Here is a 12,052-nt window from a genome sequence, read left to right as displayed (position 1 = left end):
TTTTCGGGCCTTCATTTTGCGACAAAGGTGGTGATTGAAACCGTTCCATACGATTTCTGTTTTTGTGTTGCAGATTGTGTTTTGTATAATCCCTTCTAATATTCCATTACCATAACTGTGATATTCATAGTGCAAGGGAGAAATTGGCATTCAAATAATCCTGTGTTATTTCTGTGAAGTGTATATATAAGGCCAGATTGACCGTCATACATAAACATACATACCGCTAGTAAAATAATGGTGATTTTCTCAACAGGTTTTCAAGGCCATAGTAAATTAATTATTAGATTTTCTTTATGATGAAAGTGTGTCAGGAACATATTTCTATATTCAAACAAAACTTTTGGGAACATCTTGGGAGATCATGAGTTATTGGATGCGATTCAAGTGAAACTGTTGATGTTTTGTAGGATTGGAAATGTTGTTAAGCCTTAACAGCAAATGTTGGTCTTCTGGAACCTGAGGAGAGACAATTGTGGCATGTTTTTGGTTGAGAGGTGCAGGGATTCAAATCTAAACATGAATTTATTATGGCCTAAATTGATTAGATATTTGTGCAATTCAGTGATACTGTTAGACTGGATATTTTCACTCTGTAACCTTTAGTTTCCAACATTAGTCTGTAGTTCGGTCTGCGAGAATTACTTAATTTTAACAGTTGCTAATCACGTGGTACATGACTCACTATCTGAAAAGAGACATCACTCCCTGTCTATACATTGTTTGGCTCTTTTGTTGTTTACCAGCGTGATGTAGAATTATACATATCAAGACATTTATAGGGTATACAGAAGTGCGGATATGTTCCAAGGTCGTGTGGACATTATGGGCAATGGAGCAGTTCGTGGTTAAAGCATTCTCATTACGCGGAAAACCTGGGTTAGATGTCAGAGTGAAACCCATTTCTGGTGTCCCCAGCTATGATATTGCAAGAATGTTAAAAACAGTAAAACCATACTCACTCTCTCACATCACAAGAACATGACCATAAAATCTCTGATTGCACAATGGCGACGAAAACACAGAATTACTTGCAACTAAAGGGACATAACTCTTCCAATGGCCTGGCCATCGGACATTTGTCATTATGCTATATCTGGGTAGCAGTTTTATTGTTTCCATGAAATCAATACTAGATTTTGTCCATGAATAACCTCTGAAGCTTGTGAAAGTAGCCTTTGCCTTTATATATTTTTCTATTGCTGTAATCATATTAAAATCTAAGACATTTTATGCTGTCCATGCTAGTTATAAACTTGCTCTGTTGTGTGAAACATTCTAGTTTTTATATTGCTTAAATATTTCAAACTTTAAATTGAGTTGATATTTTATCATCCAAAACTGGCTTCCAAAGGAGATATTCATTGTTGATATCAAACAATATCTCCTAGGTGTTAACTCTGTTATGAAATTGTATCACAATGCTTTGCAGATCATAGTGACATCATCAGTAACGATGATGTCACAATTAAATGACATCACTGACATCTCTCCTAAAACTGGTTGTTATTGTTTGCAAATAATAAGTTGGAAGAAAAATTTTGGATGACAAATAGAATCTCACCAATGTATCTTTTGATATCAGATATATCAACCATAAAAGATTAAAACTCTTGATGATCATGATTTGGTGGTTAAAGCGCTCCCTCGTCATGCCGAAGACCGGGGTTCGATTCCTCACATGGGTACAATGTGTGAAGCCCGTTTCTGGTGTCCCCTGCTATGATATTGCAGAAATATTGCTGAAAGCGGTGTAAAAGTAAACTCACTTTCTGATGCAATGCATATTTTGCTTGTTGATATATTTCATATGAAAAGGATAAACGTAAAGGTTCTCTAATTTAAATATTGTTTAATTGTGTGCCTTTAATCAGAGAAAGTATTTTGCTATGCATTGTTAATAAGATTTGAGCCTGCCAAGAGCTTTGTGCATATCATTATGTTTATTATACATCTATTATATATATTGACATATTTATACACCTAGCGTGTTGTGAAGATGACTGTCTTTTTATGGATTTGTATGTGAATGTTTGTTTATGCTAAAGCCGACAAGATCTGATGGATGGTGTGTGATGTAACAAATACTGTTTGTAGGCGGAGAAAATAAAGTTGTGTTGGTTCTTGGGCATGTGAGTAGGACATTTTTATCAGTAAAACATTGTAAAACAGTCATATAATTGAACAAACAACAGTAAAACAGTCATATAATTGAACAAACAACAGTAAAACAGTCATATAATTGAACAAACAACAGTAAAACAGTCATATAATTGAACAAACAACAGTAAAACAGTCATAATAACAAACAACAGTAAAACAGTCATATAATTGAACAAACAACAGTAAAACAGTCATATAATTGAACAAACAACAGTAAAACAGTCAAACTAAAGTTAAACTGTCATATAATTGAACCATCTTTATGTGTAAAATTTGAAGTCAATTGCACATCTTTGTCAATTAAACAATCATGTAATATATGATTTTCTCAGTAAAACCATTACATCAATAAAACAGTGTATATGATGTCAGTAAAACATTTTTAACAGTAAACGGTCATACCTCCAAAATACCTATCCAGGAGATATCCTTATGTTATTAAACAGCAGCAGCAGATAAAACCCACTGTTATTAGTAGTCCCATTTTACTAACACATGCATCCATGAACAACGATAAGGGAATATTGATAGTGAGGACATCTATCACGATATGAGCAAAATAGCTTTGCTAAAACAACACAGCTTTGTCAGTATTACAGCAATGTTAATAAAACACCAGTAAAACAGCCATATTGATACATCTATCAGTAAAAATCCACATTGACAAAACATCTTTCAGTAAATATCTGTATCAGTAAAACTATCACTGTATCAGAAAAAGGGTGTTTTATGAAGACAGTTTTATCAGTAAAACTATCACTGTATCAGCAAAAGAGTGTTTTATGAAGACAGTTTTATCAGTAAAACTATCACTGTATCAGCAAAAGAGTGTTTTATGAAGACAGTTTTATCAGTAAAACAGTCCCGTCCATACACATACACTTCTATAAAACATACACCATTAAATGATGGAGCAATACAATTGTTTCAGTAAACATCAACTCATTGAAAGTTTTATTAAGTAAAACTTTGGCATCAGTAAAACTTTGTTTCAGTAAAGAAGTTTTCAGTAAAACATTTATATTAGCAAAGTGTTTCTATGACCAAAATGATTGTGTGAGGTGGATATTTATGCGAGTAAAACTTGAGTAAAACATTCGAGTAAAACCCAAGATCCCACATAACAGCATGTTTTTTCCACAGTCATAGGGGAGGTGGCCTCCTGGTTAAAGCGTTTGCTTGTCATACCAATGGCCTGGGTTTGATTCCCCTCATAGGTACAATGCGCCTGGTATCACCTGCCATGATATTGAAAAACAGCATAAAACCATACTCACTCACTCACTCACTCCTCAGTCATACCTGTTTCGTCCACCAGGGACACCTCGCACATTTAAGTATTGTCAACCATTGGAAAACCAAATTTGTATGTTTTGTATTCAGTTTACTGTTATACTGACAATACAAATTGATTTTCAGATATTCATATATGAAGTGGTGTGATAGCAAATGAAACATATTGATTCACCAGGGCAGTGTGTGAGTCAGTAAACTTGCACCTGGTGCAAACTGTCATTACAAATATACATATAAAGACAAATATTAAATTTGAACTATGTACAAAATATGTGATATAAATTTGTACCTGGTATAGAATGTCACTCCTGTAATGCAGGCGTAGAATATGTAGTTTTGTACCTGGTACAAAAAGTCAATATAGTATTGTCTGGTACAGGTTATGGCAATTTGCACCTGATACAAAATGTCAATATATTTGACAAGTTACTGTACCTGGTACAGAAGATCAGTATATTTGCACTTGTTTCAAAATGTATGAGCGTGTATCTGGTGTAAAATGTCTATATTTATATATGGTACAAAAATTCAATATATTTGCACCTGGTACAAATGTCAATATATTCATGCATGGTACTAAATGTCATATACCTGAATAGACTGTCAGTATATTTGCACCTGTTATAAAAATATCTACCTGTTCAGGAAGAAAATGCCTATGTTTAATCCTGGTACAAAATTTGAATATATACTGAGAGAAACAAATAAAGGAACACAGGAAAATTCAAGTGTTCCTTTAATATTTTCCAGTTTTCATCACCAGCTTTGAATTGCGCAGAGGGAGGAAATCTGAGAATACATGAAGGAACACTGCCATGAAGTGGTGTTCCCTTATTTGTTTCCCTCAGTATACTAGCACTTTGTATTGAATATTTGAATATTTGCACCGGGAACAAATGTGAATATTTCTCCCTGGTACTGACTTTCAATATATTTGCACTGGTATAAAATGTCAATATATTTACATATGGCAATAAGTATACTGAGAGAAACAAATAAAGGAACACAGGAAAATTCAAGCGTTCCTTAAATATTTTCCAGTATTCATCACCAGCTTTGAATAGTGCTGTTGGAGGAAATCTGAGAATAAATAAAGGAACACTGCCATTAAGGGTGTTCCCTTATTTCTTTCCCTCAGTATATACATCCGAAGTTGTATTGTGGACAGAGGATGTTTGCACAACGCTGTGTAGATTGTTGTAGTTAATGTAGATACTGTATGTACAGATTGTCAACAACACCTGTTAATCTGTGTATAAACCAGACAAGTAGCTTATAGTACTTATAGTAGGATCTGATGCTTGTAATGACAGGACAACCTACCTCCTACAGATCATCAGAATATTCTATTATATCATTAGATACCTTAGAATTATTTCATTTTGGGCAGAATCATTTGATAGTTTTCACAAGATTCAGCCAGCATGATAAAATGAAATCTGTCAAGAAATTTTCAAAATCTTCAAAAGTAATCTTTTGTTATTTACAACCCTAAACAGTCATCTTTATTCAGTGCATTTACACCAAACATGTACTCATTCACAACTCTCTATGTTATTGTTTTCTCCTTCACCTTCAAGATTTTCTGTTGTAGGGTCGTTTTCTCCAATGTCGTTCTCAGTAGCGAACCATTAAATCACAAATAGGGTGGTGGGATAGCCTAGTGGTTAAAGTGTTCACTCTTCACGCTGAAGACCCGGGTTTGATTCCCCACATGGGTACAATGTGGAAAGCCCATTTCTGGTGTCCACTGCCGTGATATTGCTGGAATATTGCTAATAGCAGCAAAAAACTAAACTCACTCACTCACTACATCACCAATAATGGTGATCATTGTGATTAGCAAACTTCTTTTAAACTTCTAACTTGAATTATTCAAAGATATTTGCAGTATTCCAAGTTCTGATTTACACGTGTGTGGTGTCAATTTTTGGTGCTACCCTTGAAGGTGATGTTGCATGCTCATGCTATCAGCCATTTGTTGTGCTAAACTGTGCTTGCTCCAAAATTAAACATCATGATTTGTTTTTTATATACTTCCATATGTCTTTTTGAAATTTCTGCATATAATGTTGACTTCATTTTCATAAATGTTAAAGCATGACTGATCTCGGAATATACGTTTGTGGAAGTATGTTCATCAGAAGTGGCCTGCAATAATTAACTGTGTTCTTGTTGGTTTAGGATCAATGTCAATTTTCTGTATTTCAAATTAAGACAGTCTCAGATTAAAACAAATGTTTGGACAATGAATAAACATAGGATAAGATTTCAAAATGGCAGCATTATATAAAAATATGTAATTTGTAGTGTTATTGTATATAAACTAGAAGTAAAACTTTTTTTTTTTCAACTGCATGAAACTTGGCTCTCCAGTACATTTTTTGTTATAATTTTTCATCAGCCCGACATTCCTACATATTGGAAACCACATTTCATACCTTGTGCTTTCCTTTCATATTTTGGGGCGGTGGGGTAGCCTAGTGGTTAAAGCGTTGGCTCGTCACGCCAAAGACCCGGGTTCAATTCCCCACATGGGCACAATGTGTGAAGCCCATTTCTGGTGTCCCCTCCCTTGATATTGCTGGAATATTGCTAAAAGCGGAGTAAAACTAAACTCAGTGTCAGTCAGTCCTTTCATATTTTAACACTGTGAAATCTTATCCCAATAATATTTTTTATAACCACACAAATATTTATATTACGCTTATTGCTTTGAAAGCAGTTGACATGTGAATAATGTGTTTGTACATATAGATACTACCATTCTACTATAGGTGTTGTACTTGGTGTTAATCTCAAGTTAATAGTTTAGCAATCATGTGTAATAATAAATGGTTGTAGGAAATTATCATATTTGCAAGATAGAAAATATGAAATTGAATTGTTTATTATTTCTTGTTTTAGAATTTTCTGGTACTAATATGACCAGACACTGTAGGGCGAGCAGATAGAGTGTCAGCTTGTCACCCATCTGGTTGGGTTTGAACCCAGCTTGAGTCGTGTTGGGCACAATAGTTGAAGCTTATTTCTGGTGTCTGTTTCTGAGTTTGAATTCCATTTTGGCACAACACTGATGCTTATGTTTGGTACCTTTGTGTCTGAGTTTGGTTCCCATGTTGGCACAACAATGTGAAGCATATTTCTAATCCCACTGTCTCTGGGTTTTAACAGGTGTGTCTGTGTCTGGGTTTGAATCGCACTTGGGCACATGTGAGGCTTCCTTCAGGTGTGTCTGGGTTTGAATCCCACTTGGGCACATATGAGGCTTCCTTCAGGTGTGTCTGTGTCAGGGTTTGAATCCCACTTGGGCACATATGAGGCTTCCTTCAGGTGTGTCTGGGTTTGAATCCCTTCAGGTGTGTCTTGGGCACATATGAGGCTTCCTTCAGGTGTTCCTTCAGGTGTGGTGTGTCTGTGTCTGGGTTTGAATCCCACTTGGGCACATATGAGGCTTCCTTCAGGTGTGTCTGTGTCTGGGTTTGAATCCCACTTGGGCACATATGAGGCTTCCTTCAGGTGTGTCTGTGTCAGGGTTTGAATCCCACTTGGGCACATATGAGGCTTCCTTCAGGTGTGTCTGGGTTTGAATCCCACTTGGGCACATATGAGGCTTCCTTCAGGTGTGTCTGTGTCAGGGTTTGAATCCCACTTGGGCACATATGAGGCTTCCTTCAGGTGTGTCTGGGTTTGAATCCCACTTGGGCACATATGAGGCTTCCTTCAGGTGTGTCTGTGTCTGGGTTTGAATCCCACTTGGGCACATATGAGGCTTCCTTCAGGTGTGTCTGGGTTTGAATCCCACTTGGGCACATCTTCCAGGTGTGTCTGTGGGGCACATATGAGGCTTCCTTCACTGTGTCTGGGTTGAATCCCACTTGGGCACATATGAGGCTTCCTTCAGGTGTGTCAATCCCACTTGGGCACATATGAGGCTTCCTTCAGGTGTGTCTGTGTCTGGGTTTGAATCCCACTTGGGCAATCCCACTATGAGGCTTCCTTCAGGTGTGTCTGTGGGTTTGAATCCATATGACTTGGGCACATATGAGGCTTCCTTCAGGTGTGTCTGTGTCTGGGTTTGAATCCCACTTGGGCACATATGAGGCTTCCTTCAGGTGTGTCTGTGTCTGGGTTTGAATCCCACTTGGGCACATATGAGGCTTCCTTCAGGTGTGTGTCTGTGTCTGGGTTTGAATCCCACTTGGGCACATATGAGGCTTCCTTCAGGTGTGTCTGTGTCTGGGTTTGAATCCCACTTGGGCACATATGAGGCTTCCTTCAGGTGTGTCTGTGTCAGGGTTTGAATCCCACTTGGGCACATATGAGGCTTCCTTCAGGTGTGTCTGTGTCTGGGTTTGAATCCCACTTGGGCACATATGAGGCTTCCTTCAGGTGTGTCTGTGTCTGGGTTTGAATCCCACTTGGGCACATATGAGGCTTCCTTCAGGTGTGTCTGTGTCTGGGTTTGAATCCCACTTGGGCACATATGAGGCTTCCTTCAGGTGTGTCTGTGTCAGGGGTTTGAATCCCACTTGGGCACATATGAGGCTTCCTTCAGGTGTTCCTTCAGGTGTGTCTGTGTGTCTGAATCCCACTTGGGCACATTTTTCAGAATCCCACTTGGGCACATATGAGGCTTCCTTCAGGTGTGTCTGGGGGCACATTTGCTTCCTTCAGGTGTGTCTGTGTCCCACTTGGGCACATATGAGGCTTCCTTCAGGTGTGTCTGGGTTTGAATCCCACTTGGGCACATATGAGGCTTCCTTCAGGTGTGTCTGTGTCAGGGTTTGAATCCCACTTGGGCACATATGAGGCTTCCTTCAGGTGTGTCTGGGTTTGAATCCCACTTGGGCACATATGAGGCTTCCTTCAGGCATTTCTGTGTCTGGGTTTGAATCCCATTAACAACCTTGAGGTTTATTTGTGTTATTTCCGTTCAGATGTCCCCATCCCCCTTTTTTCAAATTAAAATTTTAAAAACATGTTTCACAATCGTCTTGAAGTGTTCAAAATTAGAATGATAGTTCACACATAGTGTGGTTGACAAACTGGATGTTCCTTACTTATACTATTCACACTTTGCTAAGGATCAAATCATGGATTCAACAGAAAACTATGGTGTGGGGTCAAATTTGGTTTAAATATCTAAGCTTATTGTAAGCATGGATCCTAGGTTTCAGTATGTCACTGCATCTTGTGGATCCCATACCTGCTACTGACAGGTGTTGTGTACTTGTCAATGACTCGTTCCATGATTTGCAAAATGGTTAATTGGTGCCATGAAAACAATTTCTATGGTTATTCATGTATCAAGTGCATAAGGATAGATTAAAGTGGCTGTTCGTCTAAAGAGAGTTACCATTACATTATTTATTCAATATCAAATGGATACAATTTCAGATTATAAATCTACATTTAAGTAAAGTTGTGATTTTTTGTGATCCTTAGCAAAGTGTGAGTAGTATAATTCACGCATGTAAATACATGCCTGTGACATACTGACCTTGTAATGATTACAAACTGAAACTTAGGAAATAGAATAACATTACCCAGTAAGGAAAGTCTAAAAATTTGTGTATGAAAATTAATTTTCTTAACAGTAAAAAACAAAGCTGTGTTTTCGTGCATAGCTGATACGATGTTAAACATTAACTCACTAAATACTGTGTCTTAGATGTTGATTGGGTGGTTTTTGGAAGTGCTGTTGGTTGACTAACATGTATAGGGGAAAGCCCAGACCTTCATAGTCTGGACCTTGGGAATCTGGACACCCTCTTACTGGACAATAAGTAGTCACTCTCAAATCCTCATTTGGGATCATTTGACGTCCCAGGTGCTGTAATATTTTAACTCAGTCTAAAAATGCGCAGGCAAAACTTTAGCCTAAAAATACTTGTTTGCCGGACATACTCAATTCATAAAATTGTGTAAACACATATCCAATTTATACAGATTTCTCCTAAATATGTAATTTCGTTTTAAGCAATTACATCCCCACATGGGTACAACGTGTGAAGCCCATTTCTGGTGTCCCCCGCCGTGATGTTGCTGGAATATTGCTAAAAGTGGCGTAAAGCCAAACTCAGTCAGTCAGTCAGTTTTAAACAAATACAGAAGTGGTATTTCAAACTAAATTTTTAGTTCCATACGGTTAAAATATGACATGACTTGTCCCATTTTTCGGTTGGTTTACAGCAGTGAATGTGGTACCTTGTGGGATGAGTTTGTAATAGGGCTTCTAGCACCCCACAGGCAGCTTGGGTTGTATACTTCCCAGGGAGTGGAGAATGAAATCATGTGAACACTGATTGTATGCAGCGTATCCAATGATGTAACAAGTCTCTGTACCTGATATCCAGTGAGGTATAGGGGCCATACAAATCTACTACTACTACTTCTACTACTACTACTACTACTACTACTACTACTACTACTACTACTACTACTACTACTACTATGGCGGTGGGGCAGCCTAAACCCTGGTTCGATTCCCCACATGGGTACAATGCGTAAAGCCCATTTCTGGTGTCCCCAGCTGTGATGTTGCAGGAATATTGCTAAAAGTGGCTTAAAACTAAACTCACTCACTCACTCACTCACTCACTCACTCACTCACTCACTCACTCACTCACTCACTCACTCACTCACCTCACTCACTCACTCACTCACTCACTCACTCACTCACTCACTCACTCACTCACCACTACTACTCCTACTAACTTCTGCTACTACTACTACTACTACGACCACCACTGCTACTACTACTACGACCACCACCACCACTGCTACTACTACTACGACCACCACCACCACTGCTACTACTACTACGACCACCACTGCTATTACTACGACCACCACCACCACTACTACTACTACTACTACTACTTCTGCTACTACTACTACGACCACCACTGCTACTATTATAATTATGATAATGTCCATGATAACAGTAATAATTCTCCAGAAAGGTACAGTCTGGATTAACAAGGTTTCATTGTAGACAGGTGTGACGAGTGGAATATTTCTTAATAGAGGCTGCTGGACAAAATCTCATTAATAGTAGTATCAGTACAGGTATTTAGGGCATGTGCATTTCTGTTTTCTGATGCGGTAGTTGTGTACAGCATGCCATTGATGAGGTATATCTCAGCCAATAGATTTGTCTTTGTGTACATTTAGTGGTGTGTGTACAACATATACAAGTGCTTGTGTGATGTTGCCATGGTTACTCCTATGCAAAATACTGGTCCATTGTATTTTTTTGGGAAATAAATATATATTCTCCAGCTTAGTGGTGACTGATGTACTGATGGGGGTTTTCTTACACCTTTGTGTGGAACTTATTTCCTAGTATGGTTGGTTGGTTTGGTCTCTGGTTGGTTCGGTCTCTGGTTGGTTCGGTCTCTGGTTGGTTTCTTGTTTAACGCTGCACTCAGCAATATTCCAGCTATATGGCAGCGGTCTGTAAATAATCGAGTCTGGACCAGACAATCCAGTGATCAACAGCATGAGCATCGATCTGCGCAAGTGGGAACCGATGACACGTGTCAGCCAAGTCAGCGAGCCTGACCACCCAATTCCATTGTCGCACCCATGTGTTGCTGATGACCTTGATGGGTTGACAATTATATGCAGTGATGATGATAATACAGCTGTCTCTTATGACAAGCATGAGTTAATGAAGATCAATTCTAACCCGGATCTTCAAGGGTTTACCAGAAAGGAGGGTGGTAACTTGTAACAGTAATGTTACAGTATGACCTCCAACTGTATACATCAGGTTTGGACCGGACAAACCAGTGATCGATATAATGAGCAACATTACCATGCAGGCTCTCAGGCTATGATGACACTATCAACCCATTCCAGGCCAAACCGTCACGATATGGCTGCAATATTGCCGATGTGACGTTAAACAATAACTCACTCACTCCAGACCAAACCACATGTATCCATGTTCCCACCACATACAATAAGCATATGACGGAAGGTTTGTTCTGATTTGAAATCCAATACTCCTCACATCCAGGTAAGTCATGTGCAACCCATGCCAGATCGGGCAGTGGGGTAGCCTAGTGGTTAAAGCGTTTGCTCTTCATGCTAACCCGTGAAGATCTGGGTTAGATTATTGGTCTTCAGTAACCCATGCTTGTCGTAAGAGGCGACTAAAGGGATCGGGTGGTCCGGCTCGCTGACTTGGTTGACACATGTCATCGGTTTCCAATTGCGCAGATCGATGCTCATGCTGTTAATCAGTGGATTGTCTGGTCCAGACTCGATATTGTACAGACCGCCGCCATATAGCTGGAATATTGCTGAGTGCGGCGTAAAACTAAACTCACTCACTCACTCTTCATGCTATGTTAAGCAACAAAACAACCAACCAAATCCTATAACAATAAGGCACGCGCTAGAGAAGGGTATACTGTATTCAGTACATCAGTACATCTGAAACCTCTGCAACCTACCCTGTAATCGTCCCTTCCTTCTTGGATCTGCGAGGTGAAGGTCGTAACCTTTAACAACGCAATCAGAATAATAATCAGTCTTATCCGTCTCCAACATCAGCTACCTCATCTCATGTAAAACTGGG

General features: G+C 38.8%; 1 long non-coding RNA gene across 5 annotated transcripts; it reads left to right on the top strand.

Annotated features, from left to right (window-relative positions):
• Positions 1 to 5,989: 5,989 nt before the first annotated feature.
• LOC124292321 lies at positions 5,990 to 8,641 on the top strand. Of its 5 annotated transcripts, XR_006902417.1 has the most exons (5): positions 5,990 to 6,792; positions 6,924 to 7,241; positions 7,742 to 8,019; positions 8,106 to 8,109; positions 8,180 to 8,641. It is a non-coding gene; the product is annotated as an uncharacterized LOC124292321 (long non-coding RNA). The 5 variants fall into 5 exon arrangements; XR_006902420.1 differs by lacking the exon at positions 8,106 to 8,109 and having other exon boundaries at positions 7,742 to 7,965; XR_006902421.1 differs by lacking the exons at positions 8,106 to 8,109; positions 8,180 to 8,641 and adding an exon at positions 8,137 to 8,150 and having other exon boundaries at positions 7,742 to 8,017.
• Positions 8,642 to 12,052: the final 3,411 nt, after the last annotated feature.

The sequence above is a fragment of the Haliotis rubra genome, unplaced genomic scaffold (genome assembly GCF_003918875.1).
Source record: "Haliotis rubra isolate DU_JTF1 unplaced genomic scaffold, ASM391887v1 Scf513, whole genome shotgun sequence".
NCBI lineage: Eukaryota > Metazoa > Mollusca > Gastropoda > Lepetellida > Haliotidae > Haliotis > Haliotis rubra.
Note: the sequence above shows the minus strand (reverse complement) of the source record. Positions and strands in the feature narration are given on the sequence as shown.